This window comes from Sphaerodactylus townsendi, linkage group LG05, assembly GCF_021028975.2.
Source record: "Sphaerodactylus townsendi isolate TG3544 linkage group LG05, MPM_Stown_v2.3, whole genome shotgun sequence".
Taxonomy (NCBI): domain Eukaryota; kingdom Metazoa; phylum Chordata; class Lepidosauria; order Squamata; family Sphaerodactylidae; genus Sphaerodactylus; species Sphaerodactylus townsendi.
Genome location: NC_059429.1, coordinates 83,904,018 through 83,923,909, shown reverse-complemented (window position 1 = coordinate 83,923,909; position 19,892 = coordinate 83,904,018). Strand labels below are relative to the sequence as shown.

General features: G+C 42.1%; 2 protein-coding genes across 6 annotated transcripts in view; one reads left to right on the top strand and one right to left on the bottom strand.

The window, feature by feature from the left end:
• The window catches only part of PRICKLE4 (prickle planar cell polarity protein 4), a 35,775-nt gene extending 19,721 nt beyond the window's left edge, over window positions 1–16,054 (bottom strand). For 2 of the 4 annotated variants that reach the window (XM_048496173.1, XM_048496174.1), the window contains exon 1: window positions 5,639–6,072. The gene's annotated coding sequence lies outside the window, so the exon portion shown is untranslated. Of the gene's footprint in view, window positions 1–154; window positions 267–5,638; window positions 6,073–16,014 lie in introns of those variants that run through there. The other 2 variants (XM_048496172.1, XM_048496175.1) reach the window with 2 other exon arrangements.
• Window positions 15,867–19,892, top strand: part of FRS3 (fibroblast growth factor receptor substrate 3) — a 38,689-nt gene continuing 34,663 nt past the window's right edge. Inside the window, exon 1 of one of the 2 annotated variants that reach the window (XR_007244491.1) lies at window positions 15,867–15,957. The gene's annotated coding sequence lies outside the window, so the exon portion shown is untranslated. The remainder of the gene's footprint in view (window positions 15,958–19,892) is intronic. The other variant, XM_048496177.1, reaches the window with a different exon arrangement.

Sequence of the window (19,892 nt, the reverse complement as noted above, 5' to 3'; positions counted from 1 at the left end):
TAACTTTGACCATGAGTTGTCTCTTTCAATATCATTAGCCCAGGACATTCACTTTACTCCATTATGCACCTGGGTCAATAATTGACTCAGCGAATTAGCGGGTCAACAGAAGGAAAAACAAAAATATCTGATTTTGCTTGTTCCCAGTACTTACTTCCCAGAATGCAGCTGCAGCACAGATAACCTAGTTCACGAGCAAATGGAGTGCGGGATTGTTATGCCTTTAACAGGAATTCCAAGAACTGGCCATCTTGAAGATTATGTAGCTGCACATATTCACAGAAGGAGGAAAATAAGGAGTTCAGTCTTAGAAGTATATTAATTTAACAAAGAATTAAGAACACAGGGGGCCTTGTTTCTGAACAACTCATAAGCAAGGAACAAAGACAACAGCCTTCCCCTCTTGAATGTCACCAACATCTGATATCCAGAGGCCTACTGACACAGGATATGAAGATTCCATTTAGGTATTATGAGTTCTTGTTATAGACCTGTTCTCTATTAATTGGTCTAGTCTCTCTTTAAAACTATCTACACTACTGGCTGTCAAACCTTGTAGCAATTAGTTTCAAAAGTAAACTATGTGCTGTGTAGACTGGCAATTTACCACTTATTTACCTTTTCAGCCTCTTTGAGACTCCTTAAAGATACAGAAAAGAAGGGTATAACAACCAACTCTCTTCTTCTTTTAATCCGTTTCCAAGCGGGCTTCTCTTGAGCATGTGATCATGTTGAAATGGCTTTTTTTGTCTGCCCCACCAAACACCTGGGCCTTGTCCACACACCAGTGTAGCTGCCCAACATCTCCTTCAGTCATTTTCTGTTCTCCCTCCTTCATTTTCATAAGGATTCTTACAATTTTTCTCTTTCTCATTTTGAACTAGAAATGTAACTTTGAAGCACAGGGGCACACGCATGTCCCCGGGCACATATAGACCTGGATGCCGGCATCAGCTCCGGGCAGTAGACCTGGATGCCACCAGTTGCTCTGGGTGGTAGATCTGCTCTGAGCAGCAGACCTGGATGCCAGCGTGAGCTCCAGGCAGTAGACTTGGATGCCAGCATGAGCTCCAGGCAGTAGACCTGGGCACTGGGGCAGGCTCCAGGCAGTAGACCTGGGCTCTGGCCAGTAGACCTGGACACCTGTGGGGGATGAGGGGGTGAAAAATTCAGATTTTGTCCCTGGGCTCCATTTTTCCTAAATACACCTCTGGGCACAGATACAAAGAAGTAGAACCGATCGAATCAGCTTTGTCAATTTCACATAGAAATTGCAATGTAACTTTAGGGCAGAGAGCGGTGGATTCTGCAAAGCATATTTATAACAAGTTGCAGCTATTATAAATGACCTGTTTTCCTTTTTTCCATTTGCATATGTGCTGTTCATGCATTCAGGAAGCGTTTAGAGCCCAGGAAAACAATTTGGGTTGCTTTCGCTTCTTTGCAAAGCAAAAATCTGCCTCTATTTCCCTCTCAATATCATGCAAAGTTTTATAAACATTTACTGTGCCCATATTTAGTTTTTCTTTTTAAGCTAAGAAAAAATGTACTCCAGCCTTTAAATCAGAAGCAAATAAACTAGGTAAACATGCATGAATCTTCCTAACTGCAGAATTTCTTTATATTTGTGCAAAAGCTGGGTTTGTTTTCTGCTTCAGAGAAGACTTAGCTTTGCCTATTAGTACTAAAAAACACAGTGGCCAGTTCTTGTTTATAGACTCAGAAAATATCTCTAGCACAAAATACAAAGCAGCTCTGCTTATCTCACAAACTTGATGATCAATGTGGCAGATGGTAGATATAAGCACCTGCTGTGAAAAACCGTTCAGTAGCCTGCCCATGTAAGGTGGCCAGGATATCCTGATCCAGTCATTTATGGCCTCCAGAAACCTGTGTTCTGAAAACAGCCTCTTTTCTTCTACAGCATACCACATGCCCACTACAGAGCACATGTGTATCTGTAGACTTAAGCCTGTCATTTGGTGAATTACACTGGCCTCTTTTTTGCATGAAATTAAATTATCAGGATTCCATATGCAGGGAAAATGGAAGTGGTAATAACTTGATTTAGGTGATCTATATTTAGGGAGAACCTATAGTCAATATGCCAAGAGAGGGAGCAGAAAGAAAGAGGGGAAATTAAGAAAAGAATCCACAGTCAGAATGCATTCCTGGCATTATACCACACATACATTCCCTGCCAACAACTGTCCAGGATGCATTCCCCTTTCAAACAGTGCTCAGCCCCATAACCTGCTGTGCTTTTTACATCACTGTCCCTAGAGCCATGAATGTAAAGCTGTGCTTTAACGAAGTGGAAAGCAGAGGTTAATTTCCAACGTGACCTGTGTTTGACTTTTGGGATTTGAAATGTGGTATGCATCATCCCACACCCTATATCATCCTGGAAAGAGCCACACAGTTACAGCTGTAATCAGCCTGGGTGTGGTATCAGCAGACTCTTATCTCATGCCAAACAATACCTCTTCAAAGAGGAAAACATTTCCCCAAAGGCAAATGGGCCAGATGTGTAAATAAGAAACAATGGTGTTTATGATTTTAAAAAGGGAAAATGAAATTTGGTGGGGAAAGATACAGAACTACACACTCTTAAAAATGGTTGTGGCAGATCTTTGTACAATGATCCACCATACCACACCTAGCTTGAATAAATTATAGTTGCAGACAAACTTCAGATGCCTATGCCTGGGATATTGTTTGTGTATGAGCAAGAGACACCCAAAATTACCATGAAACTAGGAAGACTTCAAGAGACCTTTCTACACAACCAGTTATTCTGGGATAACTCTCTGGTCTCTCTTCAGCTTTATGCTCGATATGAGCATCGACAGCAGATCAGCTAGCTCTGAATCACTAGTTCAGATTAAATAGGAAACAGCATGGTAAAACACAACAAACCAACCCTATCTTACCAAGGTCTTTAGAGCAGAAAGAGACATGATGTTTGGCCCAAGTTGGGTGTGAGGGTACCCCAACCAACTCATATTGTGTTACAGCCAAATCTAACTGTCTGGAAACAAAGTTTCCAAACACACTGAGGCCCAATTTGAATTGATATCGTAGTGCCAATGAGATAACTTTAGTCTCCCTCCCTTTGCATTGTTTTCTCGAGATGAAACAGCTCTGGGGTATTATCTATCTGCCACGATGGGAAGCTGCACATGCACGCTCAGACAGGATTCATGCCAACTATCACATCTAGAGTGGCCTTCAACCAACATTGTTCATAGGTGGTCGTGTAGACAAAAGGTAAACAACTGGGGAAGGCAGTGGGAAACCACCCTATGAACATACCCTACCTAGTCAATGCTGTGATGTGGGTCAGTAATGATCTGGTGCTTGCATAGAGGACTACCTTCAACATTTTCCCCCAACTACAGTCAGTCTAAGGTGGTGTCTGCCTTCAGATCACTTAAGTTGAACACTCACTGCCCCGCACTCAACTCTCTGCAGTCGAGTTGCAACCAACTTATGATGGCCTCACAGGGTTTATATGGCCACAGACATTCATAGGTTGTTTACCATTGCCTGCCTCTGAATAGAGACACTGGTATTCCTTGGTGGTCTCCCATCCAAATACTGACCAGCTTAGCTTCTGAAATCTGATGAGATTGGGCTAGCCTGGACTATCCAGGTTGGGACACATTGCCCCTAGGCCAGAGGTCCCCAAACTTTTTGATTCTGTGGGTACTTTTGGAACTCTGCTACAATATGGTGGGTGCAGTCACAAAATTGCTACTGCAAAATGACTGCTGCCAGAGTCAGTCACAAAGTGGCTGCTACAGCTTACAGATGCACAGTGAAGATTCTTGTACTGTGGTAGGAGTTGCTGCCAAAGCAACTTTTTAAAAAATCTACACAGCCAATCAAACCTCCAGTAATGAATAAGAAGCCTCGTGGGGCAAAAGCCCCAGCTGGCCCCACATTTTCTAAAAACACAGTGTCAGCGAGTGCCATGGTGCCCAGGGTACCACAGTGGGGATCTCTGCCCTTCATTTAAGAAATAGCCCACTATGATTTAGGCCTAAATTGTTCTGTTCAGGACTCAAAACTGAAACATGGCTACCAAAAACAGCATCTTGAAGTATGTGCACAAAGGCTTTGCTTTTTAATTGAGTATGTACACCACTTTGTATACCTGGTTATAAAGAGAGGTTTTTCCCAAGCAAAAGCATAGCTTCTAGGCAAGATTATATTAAAAATGCCCTTTACTAGTAAAATGGAGCACTGTGTACCTCTTAAATAACCAGAAACGATTTTGTAAAATACAATTGCAGTAACCCAACAGTAACAACAAACCTGACACAATTCTTGCTATGATATCACTACTGCAAATGCACTTTTTGGTAGCAGAAGCAGCATGGGTTATTGGCTCATCCTCATGCACTTAAAACACAATCAGCCTGAAGATAAGGAATACATAATACATAGGGAGACCCCTTTTTATATGCACTAGCATGTCTCATGCTGAGTTCTCGGGATTCCTGAGGGTCCAGAAGGTATTCTAGGTAGCATGTGAGCCCTTTGTAAGGCAGACAGCAAACTCTTCTCATGTTGATCTCTAACTAATGTAAAAACAAACCCCTCAGTTTTCAAGGGATGGAGGAAAAAACTCTGTGCTTCTGCAAAAAGGGACAGAATTGGTTTCTCCCTCTTTCAAAGGGTAGGAACTCAAAGAGTTGCTATCATCCATAACCACCTACTTCCTTCCAGGTCATCTTTTTATGATGCTGGTCTTTCTTTTGCATAATGTTGCATAATGGTTAATCTTATGCATGGGAAGATCCAGATTCAAATCCTGGGATGACGCCTGCGAAGATCCAGATTCAAATCCTCACCAACCACAAAATCCACTAGGTTTTTCATATTCTCACCAACCACAAAATCCACTAGGTGACCATGGATGGGCATTTATTATACTCTACCTCACAGGGTATTTGTGAAAGCAAAACTATATACCATTCTGAGCTTCTTGGGGGAAAGCACAGATAAAGGGCAATAAATATATAAGGAGATACAGTCAAGAAGTACTTCTCCTGAATCCCACTAATTGTTACTAGGTTCTACTTTCAATCATTGTCAAGGCAGGAAGCATTTCTAGTTTCCTCCTCCAGAGTACGGAGTTACATGATTTACAAACCAGACAGAACATCACAGTAGAAAATTTAGCTGATGTTGCAACTTGCCATCGCGGTTAAAATCAACGCCAATTTTTTTACTGACTTAAACCAATTGTGAGTTGCAAGAAGAAAAATAACAACTCGGAACACAAAAGCGGTTGGCAGATGTCCCACATTTTAAAAGGATTACCCATTTGTCAGAACATTTTCATTTCCTTTCAGAAGCAACGTTCATGCAAATCCACATTCCGCCTAATTTAACAGCAAAATTCAAATCTGTGTGAACAGAGCTGAATGATATTTTCCCATAGATTATGTGCACCATGAACGAGGATCCAAGAGATCCACCCCCCACCCCCACCCCACTACAGAATCCTTTGCGAAGCAAGTTGCAACCCCCAACCGACTGCTTTTGCAATCCTCCAGCCTTGAGGTGCGCCGGGGAGTCGCCTCTCAAGAAACCACCTGCCTGCATGCAAAAGCTGCGACTTACTTACCTGCTGTTGCTGCCTTCCCGCGAGGCGACGCGACGCTCGCGAACTCTGGCCCAGATCTGCTCGGCTGGACACGAAGCGGCAGCGAGCCCCTCCCTGGTCCCCTCAAAGCCGTCTTGTCCCGGCTCTCTGGCAGCCAGCAGCAGGCTTTCCTTCCCCCACCTCACTCCCTCCACCTGCCTTGACGACAGGAGCCCCGGCTCCACACTCAGGGGAAACTTTGGGCTGCGAAGCGAAACAAAACGACGAGGCTGGGCTTGCGTGTTGGAAATGGTGGTGGTGGTGGATATGGTTGTCAGGCTCCCCTCCCCTCTTATCTGCTTGCCCAGGAAACGAGATCTGTGTCCGCCACGATCCTAATTACAGAGCTTCCCCGTCTAAACTCACAGCGGCAGCCAATAGCGAAGAACCAGAACAGAAGGCAGGCAGGCAGGCAGGGAGGGAGGCAGGGAGGGGAGGGAGTCGCAGCAGAAGCAGTAGCATTCAGGAGAGGCGAAGGTTAAGCCTACGCAGGGATGGGGGGTGGGGAGAGGGGGGGGTGGAAGAGTCCCTTTTCCCACCTAGTTCTCCCTCCCCCACTGTTTTTTTTTCTTTCCCACTGTTTTTTTTCTTTCCTTTTCTTAATCCTGTTGGTTTCATTCGCTCTGGTGTAACAGTCGTCTTGGGAATGTGGAGGTTTCATTGAAACAGTGACACCCTTTCACAGCCGGGTGAAACCTTAAGACAAGGTATTTTAAAAGATGCCCATCCAGAAAATATACTGCTATAAACATGAAAATAACTTACAGCTAGACAGATTGCCGTGCAAGTAATGATCTACAGTTTATGCAAAATGTAGTTTCACAGCATGCAGCCACTCTGTTCTGATCCCTATCGAGACCAACATTTGATCCAGTTAAATTAAGCTTTGCTGAATAGATACAACCCTGCTAAGTCTAACAATTTTTTTTTAAAGCAAGAGTTCTACTGTAAGCGCAACTGCTATCTCAAAAGCTACATATAAGGAACATAAGAACTTTCTTAAAAACCAGCTGCAGCTTTTAGCAGAACTACATGAAAAAAACTATAATAATGGGAAATACTGGATTAAGGTGGTGGTTTGGTGTTGGAGCATATGCTTTGTACACAGAAGGTCCCAGTTTTGATGCATCTCCAGTTTGAAGGATTGGGTGGTAGTTGAAATAAAAAGGCACCAGAGACCCCGGAAATCCTATAGTTATAGTAAACACCAGCCTTGGACTTAAACATGTGTTGTATTTTACATGTCCACCACTGGAACTTTTAGTTAGACATGCAGTGCCTCACTGAGAACTCAGTTCTCAATTGTATTAGGCCCCAGTTTAACACATACCGTGTTTTCCTGAAAATAAGACAGTGTCTTATATTAATTTTTGCTCCCAAAGATGCGCTATGTCTTATTTTCAGGGGGATGTCTTATTTTTCCGCTCCACAGCTGCATGTTCTGGTGTTCTGTTCGACGGGCATGCTTCGAAACAAAAACTTTGCTAAGTCTTACTTTCGGGGGATGCTTTATATTTAGCACTTCAGCAAAACCTCTACTACGTCTTATTTTCCGGGGATGTCTTATTTCCGGGGAAACCGGGTATTGTAGCAGGAAAGGAGTTGCTGACTTGTAGGGACTGTGGCTCAGTTGAGGAGTCACTGTTTTGCATGCAGAAAGTCCTCAGATTCAGTCCCTGGCATATTCATTCAAATTAATCAGGCAGTAGGTGATGTGAAAAACCTCTGCCTGAGACACTGGACAGCAACTTCTAATCAATACTCTCCCTGATGGCCCAAAGATCTGATTCAATACATGGCAGCTACATGTGTGTTTTGTTTACCCAGAACTAAACCCTTCAACAAGCCTAGATGTCAGGTTTAGTTTCCACATCATGATGATGATGATGATGATGATGATGATGATGATGATGATGATGATGATGATGATGATGATGATGATGCAAAAACTTAAATGAACACAAATCTGACATTAATGTCTTTCGGACATCAAAAGGACCCTGGGTTCTGTTGTGTTAATGGGCCTCCTGGTTCTGGCCTACTTTCTATTTTCCACATTCCTTTGAATTGCAACTTGTAACAAACTAAAGTGCGCCCAAGTGCTGGCCCTGGCTCTATCTCTTTATGCCGACCTTGAGACCTAATGACTGAAACATTCCTGTCTTGTTTTACTTTGCCTTTGATGTGAGGTGTGAAAGGGGGGAGGGGGAGAAGCTTGGGGTTAAAAGATTGTACCCAAAGTCAGTTCTTTAGAACTAGCTTCTTTGACCATACCTATGTCTGTCAATAAAGGCTACTGATTTGAAATTTAGAGTCATATATTGATTTGCAGATCTGGGGCTTGACAAATATACAGACACCAGCAAAGGAACACTTTAATCTTACATACTGTTGCAATATAACTGGACTGGACTCTCTGGTATTTTGGCCTCTTCTAGTTTTATGATTGTATGGCAAAATCCACATTTTAAATCTGTGGTGAGTAAATTCATTAATCCTTTATACCAATTAATCAGTGTAAACCTCCAGTATTTCGGCTGGATTCCAGAATCTTATGTTCTTATTTGCAAGTAGCTTTATGGTGGAGCACTGGGAAACCTTTGGGTTTCTTAGTACTGGCTAGATCATTATTGAGTTCATACTTTGGTATGTCCCATGCTCAGACTTAAAGCAGTATTCCCACTGTGTGAAAAGAGTAAAATGTTTGGCAGATAGGTCTGGGCATGGAAATCTGCCCTTAAAATCTTATCTTGTAAAAAAAAATCACAAATTGCATAGATTAGGAATTAGGCAGAGAGAGTGGGTGATATGGGGTGGATTGGGAAACACCAAGGAGAACTTTTAGAGTTCCCAGAATTTTACATTGCATTAATTCAGAAATTATGGTGGCGATTGTTATGGTTATTAAATTATCATTATCTGTTGACATTTAACAATCACACAGCAAGGCAAAACTAAGACATTCCAGTGATATTTTCCTCAGTTCATCATATATTCTGTATTCTGCTTGATAGTATTTTTGTCAATAACTGAAGGTGCACAGATGCTCTGTTCTTAGAAGACATGGATCAACCTAGAGATTTATCTCTCTATATTTTATCTCACCCTTTCTTCATGGAGATCAGGGTCACATACTTGGTCCTTCCCCCTCATTTTATCATCACAACAACCCCATGAGGTAAATTAGGCTGAGAGAAAAACAGGAGCTATTATAAGCTTTTTTCTCCTACTACACAAGTGGTCTGCATGCTGCCTCCCCACAAAAAACATTTTGAAGCCAAAAGTGACTAAGAGAAAGAAAAATTAGGATGAAGAAAAAGACATAGGAAGGGAGGGGGGAAGACAAGAAAGAATTACAACAAAAGACAACAAAAGACTTCAAATAATTTAACAACTGATTGTTTACAAGCACCATTTTAACAACCGTTTCCGCCGAAGTGGTGCGAACCTGCTGAATCCTCCAGTGGTTATGATTATCTGTGGTATGATAAAGGAAAGATTCACAAATAATTTTCAAATCATTATGTTAGAAGGAGTCTGCTGTGGGTATGGCTGAGAAAAGGTTTATTGCAAGTGTAACTCCATTATGGTTGTCCCCAGTTGAAGCATTTTCAAGAAAAGTGAACATGCAGGAAAAATGGCTTACTTACAGAATTATTGATGTGTCAGAATAAGTTAAAATTGATTTCATTACTATCAATTACTAGAAACATTCAAAGCAGACAACAAAATGCAAGTTTTGTCACACTGATGACAGAGTTTGAAAGTAACGATGTATACATGATGATAAACTGATTACTGAAATGTATCAGATAGTGCTAAAGTGGGATATGGAGGAAAAGGGGGTAAAATCAGTGATGGTCAAATGGGCTAGTAACATGGGGAGAAGCATACAAATGTAACAATGGGAAAGATTATGGAAAAAAGATATGAAATTTACATCTTATTATAATCTGAAAGAAAATTACTATAAAATGATGCATAGATGTTTGAGATTTAAATGAAAACAGTGGATTGGACTAAAATAGTTTTATAAATTTTATAAAGTGGAGGAAATGAGGATACCAGCTACAAGCACAAAACTAGATTTGAGTCTGGATCCATAATAAATAGCTGAAAGTCACTACATATGTATGTAGTGATGTCAAAATGTGTTATTTATTATTACTACTATTATAGTAGGGGAGGGGAAATTGGATTTGGATTTTTCCTTTTCTTTTTTTCTGTATGTGTTGTTTATGTGTGTAAAATAAATTTAAAAATCTTTCACAACAACAACAACAACAGGCTTCCACTTTCTGTCAGAATTCCAAAGATTCCCCCAGGCTCAAAAAGTCTGGGGACCTATGTCCCACTGTGACCCTTTGTACTAGACTGTGTCACTGATGCTGTGATGTCACTTCCACTTGTTTAATGCCTTCTCCATTTTCCTCCCCAGCTGCCCCACAGTACAGGTAGGAGCCAGAGCACATTGATGGGATGTTGCCACTACATGGAATACCCAGCAAGACTATTTGTTGCATGTTAGAATAAATCATGAGCCAAAATTATCTGGTAAGTTTCATGGCTGGATGGGAAACATGAACCTGGGTATTCCAAATCTTAATCTGACAGGTCTCTTATCCTTATAATCAGACTGTCATCAAAAGTCCTGCACATTTGTTTACAAGAGCTGATTCAAGGATTTTAAACCAGGTGTTTAAAATATGTGATTTCCTAGAAAAGTGTTCATTAAAGGCTAATCTGCTGTTTGGGTTTACTGTGTTGTTGGAGACACGGCATTGTTATCTTAGTTTCTGTCTCTTGTGGACTTTGCTCCACTACACAGATGAGTCTCTTTTCCCTCTTCCACCTGAATGTATTGGTATGCTTGTATTTTTTCTACTTTCTGTAACTTTTAAAAAATTATCTTCTCTCAGTTCACACGAGAAGTAGAATGGGGTTGTGTGTGGCTGTGTACTATACTATAAAGCTCAGAATAAGCTTTTGAATTACCTGGTAACAGCGTCTTTAGTTACTCAATAATAAATTATTATTCCTACGCAGAGTTAGGTATGCCTGTGTATAAATTTATTTGTTTTTTAAAACATTTCTGTGCTGTCTTACCACCCAATTCTGAGTTTCCAAAGCAACAAACATTAAAATAAAACATTAACATATATGAGGCATTATATATACACATATACATACACACACATAAATTAATAAATAAAATAAATGCAACAGAATGTACATTCAAATTAATACTTAAAATAAATACAAAAGAATGTAAATATATAAAAACAGATAAAAAGGAAGGAGGGCTAATAACAGTGAGGGAACCACAAACAAAACAAAACAAATTTCATCTGTTGACAATAAACAATGATAGAGGGAGTCAAACAAATCTTCCTGAGGAGAGAGTTCCAAAGTTTCAGAATCACAATCAAGAAGGCCCCTTTCCATGCTTCTATTACCAATTTAGCTTCATATGGCAGGGACACTCAAAGCAGGGTCTCTTAAGATGATTCAAATGGTTGTTTAGGTATGTTTGTATATGAGTAAGAGGTCTTTCATATAGGCCGGGCTTTAAAGGTCAATACCAGCACCATGGGAGCCACTGTACACAGAACAAGAGTGATATGGTCAAGGTCAAAGTTGGTTTGCCCACAGCTTGGGGAGATGCCGATCTCTTAATCTCTTCATCCACATTGTTGCTATTTTCCTCCATATTACTCCATACCCGCTGCCTCCCCCATCACCGCTGGTATGGTGTTTTTTAAAAAATAGTGACACAGCTACTACTGTTTTTTAAAAAAACCAGCAAAAAACCTACCACAGGGAATGGTGAGCACAAGAGCATACTTAGGAGAACATGGAGTATATATCCCCGTCTAGACATTCTGTTACCACTGAGAATGCAGCCTTTTCCACACACCACATTTAATCCATTTCCAAAGTGTTTTTGATCCAATCATTTACAATGAAGTACATCCACAGTTCTCTCCTCTAAACATTCTTCCCTGGTGTCCATTTTTTTCCACTTTTTTCATGCACATGCTGCAGCAATGATCCATAGCATCTCTGATTTGATGGTTCCCACCCGCCACCCAAAAAGGAAAAAGGCAAGGAACTAGAAACTGAGAGAAACGGGGCAAACCGGCAAGGTGAAGGTAAAATAATAATAATAATAATAGTGGAGTAAGCATCGAAGGGGAAATTGGGCAATTACACACAGGACATGCTGTTTTGATGGGAAAGAAAAATTCAAATATATTTGCACTGTGAGGGAAGCTAGCTTGGAAGTGTTTCATCTAAAAATAAAGCTGCAGAAATGTGCTCAGAAACAATGAGAAAAAAGCTGTTTGGAAATGTTTCCAGAACTACACAGGATGAAACTATTACAGAACTACACAAACATTGTATTATCATCCTGGAAATCAGTGACAGGTAGAAAAGGCCTTCCTCTGTATTTGCTGTAGTAATCTGTTCACATCATGGAACCATCCCCATTTAGAAGCAGCTGGGGAGCGCAATCCTGAGAGTTACCAAAGTGGAGGTGGCCAACTGCTGGTGCAACAGCAATGCCACTAGTCTGTTCCCTGAATGGTTTTTGGCAGAGACAGGGAACTAGGCAAAAGATCTGGCATTGAGATCTGATGGGCTGCAACCACATCAGTGTCCCTAGCAACCATGCTGTAGCACCTTCAAGAAGTCACAGGGTGCCATGGTGAGGTAATAGAAACAAGTTAAACTAACCAGTCACAAAGCAAGGGAAGCCAGCCTGCACACATGCAAGGCAAGGGAGGAGCATGGGAGAGCAAAAGGAAAACAACCCTAAGCACAGATGTCCAGCAGTCACCAACAGTGGCACCTTTCACCACTGTGGCCCCACCTTCCACCCAGGGGTGAGGTGAACCTACTTTACTTCTTGCCTTGCTGGTCTGCTTGGCTAGGATAACAAGATTTGGCTGGCTTGCTGCTGCCTCAGATCCTCAGGTTAGCATGCATGGGAGAGCAAACTAGAGTGGCCCCTTACAGATGCAAAGGGCCAACGCCCCCCTCCCCTTGGGGCAGAACATGTCTGCAGTGTCCTGCTCCATGGCTGCCCCTCCCATCTACCTACCCTGCAGAGAATAATGCTCCCAAATCGTACATTTCTTAACCAAATGTGAGTGTGAGTTATTGGTTACCACAGTGTAAGATACATAGGCCCACAGCCATGTGGCTAACCCTGTGCCACACAACTGGGCAGTTTGTTGGCACATGGACAGGGGTTAATATATTGTCCTCTTGGTGCCACCATTGACCATAGGGAGTGTTTAAGCAGGACCAATGAATGCTGCCTGCAGTGCTCATAGTATTCTGAGGGATTTGGGACAGCAGAGAAATGGCACCTGATGGAGGAAGCCTTCACCACCAGCCATGGGCTCCTCTGGGTTATACTGTGATTTTTGCTGGCATACCTTTCCACCATTTCTGGGCGACATTCCCAGGCTGGGCAACTTAGGGAATCAATTCACTCTTTCCCTCTCCCCAGACCATTTCTTCTCATGTCTACATAGTGGGTTACACTGACAGGAGCCTGGCACTGGTATAGTTGCACCAGTACATCACCAACTTATGCCAGCATAACTTGGGAGATATGCTAATATATTGGTGAGTTAGCTCCCGGAGTACTCCCCCCACCCCACCCTGGGATTGCGCTGATAATGCTGGCCACAGAGCTATGTGGTCTCTTCAATAATACATCATATTGATTGCTGTCAACCCCAACAGATATAACATCTGGAGCTGTGGCTATCTTTGAGGCTGTGTGTGTGTGTGTGTGTGTGAAGTGTCATCAAGTTGCAGGTTACTTATGGTGATCCCATAGGGATTTCAAGGCAAGTGATTAAGCAAAGGTGGTTTGCCATTGCCTTTCTCTGCAAAGTTTTTCTTGATGGTCACCCTTCAAAGTACCAACCCTACTTAGCTTCCAAGATCTGATAAATGTTTATGAGAAAGGATAAAAAATAACTGAATCATCAGATTTTTTTAAAAAATCACAGTAAATTTCATTGTGTGTGCACAATGACAATAAATGCTTATGCTTAATTTAATTTATTCACATCTGACACTGTTTCATTACACTTACTCTGCCAAGCCTGCAGAAAAGTAACTATTAGCAAGCAGCAGCTCCCTGGTTTTGTTTGCACATAGCTTTTTTTGCCTTTGTTCCAACCTTATATTTTAGAATATAGTAAGCATATATTTGTAGTGGGTTAAGATTGAAGGTGACAATACTTTCAGCATCAGAGGGAAACGTCTGTCTGTTATTTTCACCACCACCCCATCTTGAAAACCTGGCACATGTAAATGCACTGGAGAGCATTGCTAGAGATTCATGCTCTGAACTAACATAATGTTTTGCAATCTGTTTGAACACTTGCTGTGGTATGTGGGAGGAACATATTGATAATTATTATTTTATTATAATAATTAAGCCACAGAGATGCTACTGGTATTTGTTGGTATGTGTAGGCGGGTGTGTTTGATAGCATAAACAAGGACAAAGAGTAGGAAAAAAGGGACACACCTTTTAATGACATTCAAATCCATGAGGATTTCTTTTGGGGAAAACACAATATTATTCCATCTTAGTCTGAGTGAAAGCCCCAAGTGGCATTTGGCGTGAGACAGCATAAAGGGAGAGAATTACTATATATGGCTTGTGTCTGATATGGCTGCACAATGTTCCATCCCAGTTGGAAGAATTTATGTTAATTGCTTACAATTGTTGTGGCATGAGATGGGTGTACTGTCTGCACCCTGGCTGTGCCTCTGAATGTCTTGTCATCACATGCAAAAAGTTTAATGAAGACATTGTTCATTGAGCCATCCAGCCTTTTGGGTGGAGGTGAAGAGAAGGTCTTTTTACCCTGGGATTACACACTTCAGAAGTCTTCCCACCACATTCTATAAAAAACAAATACCGGTAAGTATAAAACAACACCAGAATTTTAAGTGCTGTTGTCTGTAGGTTCTATTGTCTGTCGGTTCAGCTCTACCCCCACCCTCCGCAAACGCTTGCTTTGATTTTGTTTAAATCTAGTTATTGTGTTTGCAGAAAGTAAAATTAAAGTGCAGCAGAAATTGCCCATGTGTTTTATCTGTGACTCTTGCATACAAAAGTCATCAATATATTTTCTGACTTTGTTATATCCCTAAAATGCACTCAGGAACAAATATTGGTAGACACATCAAAATTCTGATAGAAGCAGATCCTTCTAATTGAACTAGGTGTGTGTGAAACAAAGTGCCATCAAGTCACACTTTAGTTATGGCAACCCCATAGGGTTTTCAAGGCAAGAAACCTTCCAAGGTCGCTGCCATTGGTTGCTTCTGTTTTGAACTTCCTTGGTGGTCTCCTATCCAGCAGACCCTACTTAGCTTCTGCAATCAGACCAGATCAGTTTAGCCTAGGCCATCCAGGTCAGAGCATCATGGAACTATAGATGGAAAATGTATCCTGTCTCTGAGAGCCAGGTTGGGATGTGTTGATTCATGCAGGCTCATTACTCACTGCTTGAACATTAGTTAATTATTTGCACACATTTCCTGTCATTTCAAAGGCAAGCCATTACAGTGGAGGCATTCATACATTTAGCTATACGAAGCACTTAGAAGGCCAAGGGATAACTTTTAAGTTACGGCTCCATTCCTTCCTTCCACACACTGCTATTCTATTGTCACATGAATGGCATTCTGCAGCGCGACTGTTTAGTGCCCAGGGCTCCCAGCATGAGGATGCAACACCACAGCCTTTATTATCGCCGTTAGTATTTAATTTCTACAAAGGTGGTACTTTCCCTTTATACACCTTCCTTTCCCACCATGGACGGGGAGGAGAAAGCACGCTTTCCAGACGCAAAGACACTTTCATATTGCTCCCCCCAATTTGAATTCTGGCATTCTAGAATAAGCTCCGGGGCGTTCGAAAGATTGCAAACACTCAAGATTAAAAGAGTTTCAGTACATTTAGGGCAAGTCCTTCAATGACTACGAGCAAAATGCTCCGCGTCCCCCGTCCCCAGCACGTCCCGCCATTCTCCCGCGCGAGGCCGCTCAGAGTGACACGCGCGCAGCTCCCCCTACTGGCCGCCACCCCTCTTCTCGACTTGGGTCCGGGTCCTCCTGCCGGCGAGAGACGCTCTAGGCTGCGGCCGTACTCGCTGCTCCCGGCGACCAGGGCCTGAGCTGGGCTTTGGGGGAAAGGACTGCAGCGGCGCCTGGGCTTCTTCCGTCCTTGCGGCTCCCGCAGCGCCTGGACAGCGCCGCAGGTATTGGACCCCTCAGCCTGCCCTTTGGTGTCCCGGTCCCCTGGCCATGGGTCTCACCTTCACCCTCGGTCCCCAGTCACTCCATTCAGCTGCCTTCAACGCCGCTCTCCCATCTCTGACCCCCACCGCCCGTCCGTCCCATACTCTCCGCCTTTTGACGTCCTCATTTCTTCTCTTTTCACCCATCAGTCATTCTGCTACACGTCGTTAATGAATACCTAATTTTCAGCCACGTGCCCGTTCATTGCCACCTTTTTGTATTCTTGGATCATTGTTTTTGCTTTCTGGGAACTCTTTGTGATTTTGCCCCAGAAGTAAACATGTTTTGAAGATTGGCCCTGTTTTCCAGACTGAACACTGGAAAATAGTTGGCATTGTGGCACACAATTCTAGTGACTAGGAGAGCATCCTTTATATGCTGCTGCCGTACTGCTGGGCATCTTATATTCCCCTCGTCATTGCTGCTACAAAAGCAAATATATTATCACTAGCAATGGAATATCCATACAGGAGTTTTGTGCTTGCTTTTTTCCGTCAGCTGCCATACTCCTACATTTTCCCCCTGCTGTGCCATTGAAAGAAATGACCGAAAGGTTTAGAGGGTCAGGGTTTAAAACATTTTTTTGGAAAGCCAGGCCTGCATATTTTAAACTCACAGGTAACACTAACATTTTATAAGCTTGTGGGATTTCTGCAGCTCTGGTTGTGGATAGTGTAGCAACAAAGGGTTATGCAGAGCAAGGCTGAATATTTTAGGGCTTAGAACTGGGTAGTGGGTTCCAAATGTCACAACACTCCGCTCTAGTAGAGTGATTGGGAACCACACTCATCTACGCCACCATCTGTCTTGTCCTTTAAAGTTTTTGGTTATGAGTTGTGTATATCTTTTTACAAAACTGCATATGGATAGCCATAGAATTCCCATCAGGGAAGAGTGCATGATAAACATATGGCCAGGTGGTGGGGTTTCCTTTGTGAAGAATGAGAGAGGGACTGGAGTAAAAAGGAGAGGGCTCTTTTTCAAGTAACTCTGTGAACAAGGTTTTTAATGGTAGGACATATTTTTACATATGCCATTATATTTTTAATATTTGAGTGTTCTGGAAACGTATGAACCTGTAACCTTTAGCATGTTCAAAGACCTTGTATAATTTAGTCACATTTACAGTGATGATCAGCTTTCATGCATCTGACAATTTGGTCTGTGGCTCATAAAAGCTTATTTGACAATATTCTTTTTAAAGGTTTTACATTTTTAATGTTCTACAAGACTGTCACAATATATGTTCAGTTTGTTTGTGTGTGTTTGCATTTTGAAATGTTTGTTATCTGCCTTAAATAAAGATTAAGATAGATCATGTCGATAAGCTAATGAGGTGGTGCAGCATAGTGTTGTTTCTGTTGCCTTCTACAATTCTTCACTAGAGTTTGTTACATGCAACCAAATGCCAGTGTTATCATTAGAATAACAGTATGCCATCAGCTTTATCTTTTGTGACAGAGCAGAAGTTTAGTGACGGCAAGTAAAATATTACTCAGTAGGATCATCTTTCTGCAGATCATGGACAGTGTTGTTCAGTCATTATGAAATGAATCTCTGTTACTGACCCTTAAGTTTGTGATGTTAGAAAGCCACTAGCTTATTAAACAGAAGACCATTATTGGTTTGGAAGCCATATTTTTCTAGAACTACAAATCAAGCGGTCTTTGTGGGTTTTCAGTGCTTATCACAAAATAAATAATTTTTACACACCACCAGCTGCTCTGTGATCAAAGACGTTTAACCTCAGAGTAGCTACATGATGTATATAGTCTGATCATAACACTGCTGTCCTAAGTAGAGCTATACTTATCTAAGTCCATTGACTTCTGTGGGCTCATGAGAGTGGAACTCTGTTAGAGATTGCACTGTAAAGTAGTAAAGAAAAGAATAAAGGGGTTTCCAAACAAGTGCGACTTGGGGTATGTTCTGAGACAGTATGATCAAAAGTTGTATTTTTTTCAGTTTATGTAGTTTATCTTTCAACTGATATCTAAATAATCTGGGGTAGGATACTTTTGGAAAACTTCACATTAATTAGCATGATCATTACAGATATCTGCTGTTATTTTCAGTGTCTTTTCACAGTATAGTGTTCAGAATGCTGGACTAGGATTTGAACTTCTGAGGTTTAAATTCCCACTCTGCCATGAAGCTCGCTGGGTGACCTTGGGCCAATCATTCTGTCTCTCAGCTATCTTATGTCTTTGGGTTGTTTCAAGGACATAATTGTTTTGAAGTTATAATGGCGGGTGGGGAGGGGAATGATATATACTGCCCTGAGTTTCTTGGAACAAGGGTGGGATAAAAATGCATTAAAATAAATAATATATCCACATCTGTTTGTTTATTTGTATTTATTTAGAATATGTTTAACCTGCTTTTCTCTGCAACTGGATTCCATGTGAATTACAATAATAAAAACAATATCCAATTAAAAGTCTATAAACACTAAACCAGGGGTAGGGAACCTGCGGCTCTCCAGATGTTCAGGAACTACAATTCCCATCAGCCTCTGTCAGCATGGCCAATTGGCCATGCTGGTAGGGGCTGATAGAATTGGATGTCCTGAAGGCTATCTGAGAGAGAATTCTATAAGCCCTGCACTAAACAAACATATGTGTAAAGATTAAATGGCAGTGGTAGTCGCCAGCGGCGAATCTCCCAGGGGGAAGGGGGCGCGCGATGCACCGGGCGCACAAATTTGAATCATGGGGGGGGGGGCGCAAAATCCCCTGGCCTCTCCCCTTTTCCCCGCCCTCCCCACGGCGCCCCCCCCCCACACTTACTTTAGAAAATTGAGCAGCAGAAGAAGAAGAAACGGGGAATTGCTATGTACATTATGTTCCCACCAGAACAGGAAGGCCTGTTCTGCAGCCTGTTCAGTTTTAAGAGTAGAGATTGTGTGTGTGGGGGGGGGAGCCTTGTGGCCGCAGCGTGATTCCCCACAGCGGCCCCCACTTTACTTGCTGGGAAACCCGAGAGCAGGCTGGAGAACAGGCTTTCCTGTTCAGGTGGGAACTACATTTCCCAGGAGACCCTGGGAAATGTAGTTCCACAAACAGAGAGACACTGTTCTGCAGCCTGCTACAGGTACCTAAAAGAAATAAAGTGGAAAAAAATTAAAGGAGGTGGGAAGGGTGCCGCCAGCTGGGAATTCAGTAGTAGTAGTAAAGAAAAAAAGAAGCCAGGAGAATGCTTGCAGGTACTCTGGCCCAGCTGCACCTCTGGTAGTCGCTCTTCTGAATCAACTAGAACAACTTGCAGAATCTCAGCAAAATAGAAGAAGACAAAGGGACAACGTCAGCAGTTCTATTCAGTCAATTAGTAGTAGCCACTGGAAAGAGTCCTATATCTAGTAGTGACCACCCTAACTGTCCAATAGTTCTCATTTGTACATAGAAAGACTTCTGTACCACAGAAATCCAAATCCCATTCTTAAAGGTATACTTGTTTGATTACAAAAAAATTCTGTTTTATACAAATTATTATTCCAGGTTCAGGTTATTTTGGGAGGTGGGGCACAAATTGTTGTGGCACAGGGCAAGAAGAGAAAGAGAAAGGGGGGATGAGTTTATATGCCATGTATGGGTAGTTGGTAGAGCTAGTGTGCAAATAATAGCTATCACTGGGAGAAGAGAGTTCTGCAGTGCATTGACGTTCCATTGAAGTGTTGCATTTCTTTTAATGTTCAAGACTGTAGATCTACATTCTAGCCTGATAAAATCTTATGTTATAAAATGTAGCAAATAGAAACATGTGCAAAGTTTTGTTAAATCATGTATATGTTGGGAGGAGTTTCACCTCCTGACAGTGTATTGGATTCAGCAGCTTTTTTTTGTTGTCTCACCCGAGTGCTCCCCCCCCGCCCCCACAGCTGTTGTCTCACATGGCT